At 39.5% G+C, this 8,001-nt stretch overlaps 1 long non-coding RNA gene across 1 annotated transcript; it reads right to left on the reverse strand.

Annotated features, from left to right (window-relative positions):
- Positions 1-1,247: 1,247 nt before the first annotated feature.
- Positions 1,248-7,748, reverse strand: LOC111858940 (uncharacterized). The gene is made up of 3 exons (XR_002841710.2): positions 7,648-7,748; positions 3,421-3,532; positions 1,248-3,320 (listed from the first exon to the last, which is right to left on the reverse strand). It is a non-coding gene; the product is annotated as an uncharacterized lncRNA (long non-coding RNA).
- Between the last annotated feature and the right edge of the window lie 253 nt (positions 7,749-8,001).

Here is an 8,001-nt window from a genome sequence, read left to right on the forward strand (position 1 = left end):
TGGACTGGCTGCCTGGCATACCAGGCATTTTCCCAGTGGGCCGATACAGGGGGCGTGTTGGGGAACCCAAACCATGCCCCCTCTTCACCCCAGTCCAGCTCTGTCTATGCCAACATCCACAGCTGGTAAACTGACAGGATCAGCTGGGTGCTGCTTCTTACAGCTTCATTCCTGTCAGATACCTCAAAACCCCCTCTGGCCCCATTACAGCAGGATACTGAACCACAGCCATTCTGCACTGCAACTCCCGACATACCCAGCCTGGCGTATAATGAGCAGTGTGCCCTCATTAAAATAGCTATGACAAGGCAATGCTAAGAGTAACATAGTACAGCACATCTGTATCGAGTGAGAAATGACTCAAATTGTGTTATGGGGCCTGTGTATGAGGAAGAATTTTGAGATCATTGGTGACACACCACAATGAAATGTGTCCGCAGTATTTAACCCAGCAGGGGGCAGCTAATTCAGTGCCCAGGGAGCAGTACTTCAGTGGTGCCTTGCTGGTCAGGGATTCAAACCAGCAATCTTTCAATTACAAGCGCGCCTCCTTAACCATTAAGCCAGCACTGCCCATCCATAGACACAGCTGTTTGGTGAAGCTTTGAAGAAGGAGGGACATGGCATGTAGAGGGGAGGCACCAGGCTGCATCACACACCTGTAGTGCCCATGGACAGCACAGGCCAGCATAGCTATGTTTGTTTGTGATGCGGGGGGGGGGGGGCTGACTAAGGTGGTTTGCAGAGGGGGCTGCAGGTGAGGTAAATCTTGACTTGTGGTCACACAGTGGGTGAGAAGAGGTGAAGCAGCGGTCAGAGGCTAGAAGGGCTATTGTCTTTGGAGTTAGCGAGATCTGCAGCGTCACAGATACCCCAGTACCCAGGCCAGGTGCGTGTGAGGAGAGGGAGGAGCAGGCAGACCCTGCATCTCTCACTGCTACACCACTCAGGATTCTCCATTCATATGTGTGTGTATAATTGCCATTGTCGTCGATAATGACCAGCATCCATAAATGGTACAGAACAATGCAAGCTTTTCCTTTTACCTACAATGCTGTACCATTTGCAGCCTTTTGTGGAAATTCTCTGGCCGTAACTTTTTAACACTGACAAACGACTTTAGGCAAATTTCACATTTTCAATCCATGCAAAGAATCTCAGAATTTAGAATACATGCAATAAATAATGAGGAAAGGGACAGGGTCTTAATTCCAGCACGCAGTTATTAAGGGCAAATGTTGTGATGGTTTGATTGAATTACACTATATCTTTCAAGTAGTGGATGTTTTGAACAGTTACAAAGGCTGTGAAACATTCACTCCTGGTGCCATTAAAAAGTCAATTTTCACAGATAATTTACACTAAACACACAAACAGCTGCCCAATGGTCACCCATTCAGAGTGACAGGAACGAGCCGTTGAGTTATGTTAAAAGTATAAACATGGGAATAATGCAGTGGCAAATAAATTAACATTTGCTAGCTATGTAGGTATGTAATAGCTATGTAACTGTAGCTAGCTAATAAACATCATTGTTAATTGTATTTTGTTGACATTGACATACCTCGTTGACAACAATCCATGTAAATCCATCCTAAATGTTTAACCATTCACTGAGGGCCGTGTAAAGATTCTTTCTTATTGGGGTGCTAAGGATCATTCCATTGATTTAGGTATATATTGAAACACAGATTCTGAGAAAATGCATATTTTCACACTCCTGAAATAATGGATTTCATTGGACAGTGATGATATGTTTAACCACCTGTGTTCAGAGAGGAGCAAATGTGAGAGATGTGGTGGGACGATTACAAAGGATGACGTATAGATACGCTGATCAAGCGTATAGTGGCAGCCGGAGTCACTGGGCTCAGGATAAGCCGTGACGTGGTGGTGCTCGACTTCAGCTTTGTGACACTTAGTTGGAAGTGAGGCGAAACAAACAGGGCACCCCTGTCTGCCCTCGTGATGAAGAAGCTGGGTCAGTGAAGCCAACCCTTCAGCCTTCCAGTCATTCTCTGGCCCCGTGTGGTCATGGTGGAAGTTTGGCATCTTCTTCAATGGTTTTAGTGTAGGAACACACTCACTAGGGATTAGGGGTCTATGTTTATAAACATTCTTTCAAGGATTTCTTAAAAATTCAGATGAAAAAGAAATGAGAAATGAGTAATTTCCGGTTGCTTCTACAAGAATACCTATTTTTTCCCAGCTCTTTTCCCAGACTGTTCATACTGTTACTCACTATCATAAATTTCCATCCATCTTCCATAACCTCCTCTTATTCATTACAGCAGTGTTTCCCAATCTGGTCCTCCAGAACCCACAGACAGTCCACGTTTTTGCACCCTCCCAGGAGCAAAAATGTGGACTGTCTGGCAGGGAACTTGGAGGGAGCAAAAACATGGACTGGCTGTGGGTTCCCAAGGACCAGACTGGAAAACACTGCAGTGCAGGGTCATAGTGAGCCTTGAGCCTATCCCAAGAAGGTCAGGCCATAAGGCGGGGATGCACCCTGATTGGATGCCCTTCCACCATATGCCAGACACATGATCATGCACTTTGGGTAACTTAGAGATAGAAATTCACCTGTTTTAGCTGAGGGAGGAAACTAGAGAATATATAGGAACCTCTGGGTGAACCCAGAGAGATCCTACAAACAGGGAACTGGGGTTAGAATCGAACCCCCAGTCATGGTGGTGTGAGGCTCTAGTGTCAGCCAACATGCTACTGTAACTCTAAACATGCTTAAATAAAACATAATAATATGCAATGCACCATGTAACAGTAAAATATCTGTTTGCCAGATAAATCCCTCACAGATCAGGTCTCCTGCATGTATCACCCCATTCCTGTCCTTTCTTCACACCCATAAATCACAGATTAATGATGGAGGTGACCTCGTAAGTTGTGAGGGAGTCATAACAAGGTCTCTGAACTCTAAATAACATTAATTGTAAATTCCCCTTTTGTTTGGCAAGTCAGAGTCGACATAACATGTCTACCATAAAACAAAACCAAATTATTAAAAGATAATAGATGTAAGAAATCAAAAGTCATTCAAAAGGATTATAAGATGTAGAAACACTATGTGCTGTGTTAACCTTTTCTGGGGCTATTTTCATTTCCACCTCTGGCCTACAGAGGGCCACCCTCCCAGCAAAATAACTGGGTTCTAATGTTGAGGATGCCCAATCACTGTCAGTTAGTGGTAAATGCTGTTTGCTTCTTGAAACCTTTTGGACCGGCCTGGTCGTTCCTTCATCTTTGTCCTCCTCTTTATTACGATCTTTCTCCCTATGTCATCTTTTTCTCAAGCACCCCTACAATGGAAAATGAACAGTGTGATATATAAGGAATTCATAACCTATGAAACAGGTTTAGGATAGTAACACCATAGAAGGAAGTGCATCAGTTCAATACCTTGAGAGTGATTGGTTTGATGTTCAGTAGTTGGCTGTCTTCATCTGTTGGGATGTCCTTTGTGTCACAGTACAAGGGTCCAGTGATCATGATGGGTGATAACAGAAGCTTCCTAAGGACAAGGTGCAAGCCATGAGCAATACTTTATGCACAGTGTTGAAATGTCATCTGTCTTGATTAAATATTGTGGGCTTCTTAGACTGAAAGCAATAGAGAACTGAAATGAACTCATATAATTCTGGAAATATTTTCAGCATATGTGGGTTCTTTTTATTTCCACAGCTAACAAATAGTCATCCATTGATTTTAATGTTTTAACTGGAAAATGCAATGGAAATATTAGTTTCCCATGAAAGTATCTCCTGATATTGTTCTATAGATATTTTATGCTAACTTGCCCCATTCTGTCCATTTCTGCTTCCTGTTGTCCAGACCATTTTATTATATATCTTAAACTAAATTTCTAATTTTCAGGTGTGTGTTACAATTGTGAGTGTGAGACACAGTGAAATAAGGGAACAAGGTTGATGACACCAACGCACTACGGGCAATTTATAAACAACAATTCAGCAAACTATACGGTTTAAACAAAAAGTTGTGCCTGCAGCAAACACACACAAGAAGAACGTGCAACCTGCTCCCTTTAGAAATAAACTTTAATCATAATTAGAAAGCTTAAGGAACAAAACAATTAATAAAAGAGATGAATTTACAGTATGCGCTTTCTTTAAGAGTGGGCAGAATGTGATGAGAATATACTGCGAGGATTAGAAATGTTAGAGACTCTACTGGTGTTACAGAACGCCTTATCTGGGATACACACAGCTGGACGTGCGAGCACGTCAGCATCTCCAGGTGAGATTTCAAACATAACCACATTCCTGCCAAACCCTCTAATCTCCCATACACCTGAGGGTGAGCACGATTTGGACACCCAGCTAAAAGATAAGACCAAGAGTTACAGGTATTCCCTGTAACACAAACACTACACTGCCCTTGTGCAAAGCTAGTCTGCCCTCGATGGTCTAAATATAATTGCATGTGTGTGGTTTATTATATATATATATATATATATTTTTATTTTTTTTTCTTTTTAAAGATATGCTCAGGATGTCGCCAACGAATAAGCTGAGAACAGCATGTGAAAAGAGAACAAGAGAAAAAAAAAACTGAAAACTTGTATCAATGTGATAAAACTTCATGGGATGATCAAAACCTATTTTTCCTAGGAGCACCTGAACTGGTTCTCCAACCATGGACTCCCTTATTTTTGCACTTGACTTTGATTTGAATATCTCTCATTATTATCAGCTTTGCATGTATTGTGTAGCTCTTGCTGCATGCTGTCTTGCACTAGTTTCATGTCTCTCGTTGGTTGCCCACCCTAGCTACACTTATGCCTCTTTGGCTCCTTGATAGCTGCATGCTTGTAATGTCAGATTCACTTGTACGTTGCTTTGCACAAAAGTGTTTGCTGAATAAATAAATGTAAATGCCATAAAGAGTAACTGTGAAGGTTACTTAATGAAGACATCTGAGGTGCAGTGATCTCCTTCGAATGTCAATGTAGGGCATTCAAATTGAATGGAGCTCTAGAGAGAAGTCCCGGCCTGAGAGCTCTCCACCTCCTTCAAAATGCATCCATTAGTTTGTCTTTCAGTCAACGGTTTCCTCCACATTCCCATGTAGCACTGCTCCACACACCTTGCCTCCCCATACATATTCATGCACTGCTCACACATACAGACAAACAGCCTTCGTTGGTTGCACGCTGTCCATTTCCATGGTACCCCCAGTGATTGCTGTTCATGAATAACAGCTCCAGCGTTTCCGGGGTCTGTTCCACCCATGGTCACAGTACGTCTCCGAGTACATAAGGGAGGGTAAAAGCCAGGTCCAGTTTCAGGCTGTTTGCTTAAGCCGGTCTCTCATCATTAGCAAGGGTTATGCAAGAGATATTGCCAGCATCAGCCATACTTTACCAATTATTCTGACCTTTGACTTTCCTTATCTCTCTCTCTCCCTCTCACACACACAATATGCCCTGTACTATGCTTTGGTCTGTAAGCAATATTTAAAAGGAAGTAAAAAATGTGCAAGTGTCTGCATGTGAAATTTATGCCCAAGGTAATAAATGTACTTGGTGACCTCTTTATCATACCATAAAACATCCAGGTAGACTATGGAGGGAGGTTTCCATAACAACGGATGGGATGTGAGAGTGGGAATGCCGATGGATTTCAGTGTTTACCTCTAATGAACAACAGCACAGGAGAATTCTACTACCATTGTTGTAAACACTCAAAAATTTCTCAGATTACACTGAATTTAATATGTATTTAACATTAAAAGTAACATTTTATTGCATTATTATACCCAATACAGCACTGAACATTTTATATTAAAATGTCCTTATAGGTTATAACAATTTCAATGAATAGCAGTATATTTAACTCTAAAATCTGCTGGGTTTTTATGTTCACAATAGAATTCTGCTGACTTTAATTTCAAGCTGTGAAAATTTTTCTAACTGACCATTCTAAACACCTTTTTATGTTTTTTTTATTACAAAAAATAATGTCCAGTCAAAAAAAGTGTAACATTATTCATGTAAGATGAATAACGCTTTGGGCGTATTGTTTTTCGTTTTATTGGTATTATTTCTTTAATCACTTTATTGCAGGTTTACGTATTTGAGAGAAATTTATTTTATTCATCTGAAGTTGCAAGATTGGAATACTATTTTCCCAGTAAATCATTCCAAGAGTAAAAACAGAGGTGTCTTTCTCTGAACTGTGGATGACCCGCACGGTTAAGGTCACTCCTTGGTCACCTGCTCGTGCCACTATTTGGTATTTGTACACCGGTCTGCCACTTAACACAGTTCTGCTTGCCTTTATGTGTATGAAGGCATGCGTTTTTAAGCGCTAAGTATTTATCTCGGATTTTAAAGATTACTTTCTCGAAAAGCATGAAAAACAGCGTACGCATTTTACTGTCTGTTGTGATGGTTATACACGCTTGAGATGAAAATGAATTTTGCAACTGAATTTCACCAGACTGTTCAAATAAATGGTACTGAGTGTTTTGGAGATTAAGAGAATTATAACGATAAATATGACTGAAAACTTGGGGGAACAACAATTGTAAACTGGCAAATCTGGACTTAAACAAACGCGTCTTGTTTATAAAAATATATTAACGTATATGAGGAATTATAAGTGTCTGTTATGCAATCGATGAGGTCAATATTTGTTCTATCAAATATATCTTATAGAGTAAAAAACAATATCGATGAATAAAAAACGTGCTCTTTTCCGTTATCAGTACATTATATTTTTCATTATAAGAGGACTCGTACTAGATTTGTGGTGTTCTGTTTTATCTATTTAAGGTATATTTTAGTGACTTTGGAAAGATGACGATTGAAAAAGGTCTATTCACCCGTTAGACGCGCGAGTCAAACAGCGGGGATGTGTAAAACTGCCAGCAAAACGTTAGCAATGTAACATTAAAGAGGATATTTATGAAATACATGCACAAGTTATATGTGCATCACAATCACATTCCGATTTTACTTATATTGTGTAATCATTTGCCCTTTTTTGTTTCCGATACTTGAATATGCTGATTGTTATAATAATTATTTTACGATTATAAATGACATTGTCATCGATATTTTTAAATTGTGTATATAATGTGTTGTATGCACTTTTTAAACTTCGCTATTAATAAAATAATTAAAATTGAACGGGTAGTAATATTCCCGTCTTCATAATATGCAGTTTTCTCTGAAAATACTGATGTTAGCTGACAATTAAACAACAACATAACTTGCCTGTATAACATAAACAAGGTATTTCTTGAATGGAAAGATTTAAGTCATTAACAGCTTTTACTTACTATTATAGAATATCTTGCCTCAGTGTTACTATCCTGTTTCGGAAAATGAAATATTTTTTTGTGAAACGAAATGTGAAATTACTTTTTAAATTATGACAAAAATAATTCTAAAATGTAGTTCTATTCGAAATATTTTCCCATTTTATTTATTTAAATATCTAAATATGTATATATATTTGTTTGTTTGTACTTGGTTTATTTTACTTTGTTTGTGGTTTAATAATAAATAAACAATAAATCAATATGGTCAATGGGGCCCCTTGGAAGCGTAGTTATCCTCACATCTCCGGAGACCTTGGTGTTTGTGTGTGTGTGTGTACGTACGTGCGTGCGCGCGCCCGTGCCCTGCGATGGGTTTCTCCGTCTTGAGTGATTCCCTGCCTAGCACCCATAGCTTCTGGGATCCCATAGCATCGGATCCCCGGGGCCCTGTGTAGGATAAGCGGGTATGGAAAAAGAATGTAATTGGTACAATTGTGTAGTAATATTTGAAAAATTTACAGACAAAAAGCTGGCCTGCAAGTACACAAGATGTTTATTTGATATTACATTTTGATTCCACTATTTATTTTTTTTACTGTTGGCAACAGTGCTGACTCATTATTGAACGTGGTTTTACTGAAACTCAAATATGCAAATAAGCTGGAATCTTCTAATTTAAATTGAATGATTGCTCTG

This window comes from Paramormyrops kingsleyae, chromosome 6 (genome assembly GCF_048594095.1).
Source record: "Paramormyrops kingsleyae isolate MSU_618 chromosome 6, PKINGS_0.4, whole genome shotgun sequence".
In the NCBI taxonomy this organism is placed as follows: domain Eukaryota; kingdom Metazoa; phylum Chordata; class Actinopteri; order Osteoglossiformes; family Mormyridae; genus Paramormyrops; species Paramormyrops kingsleyae.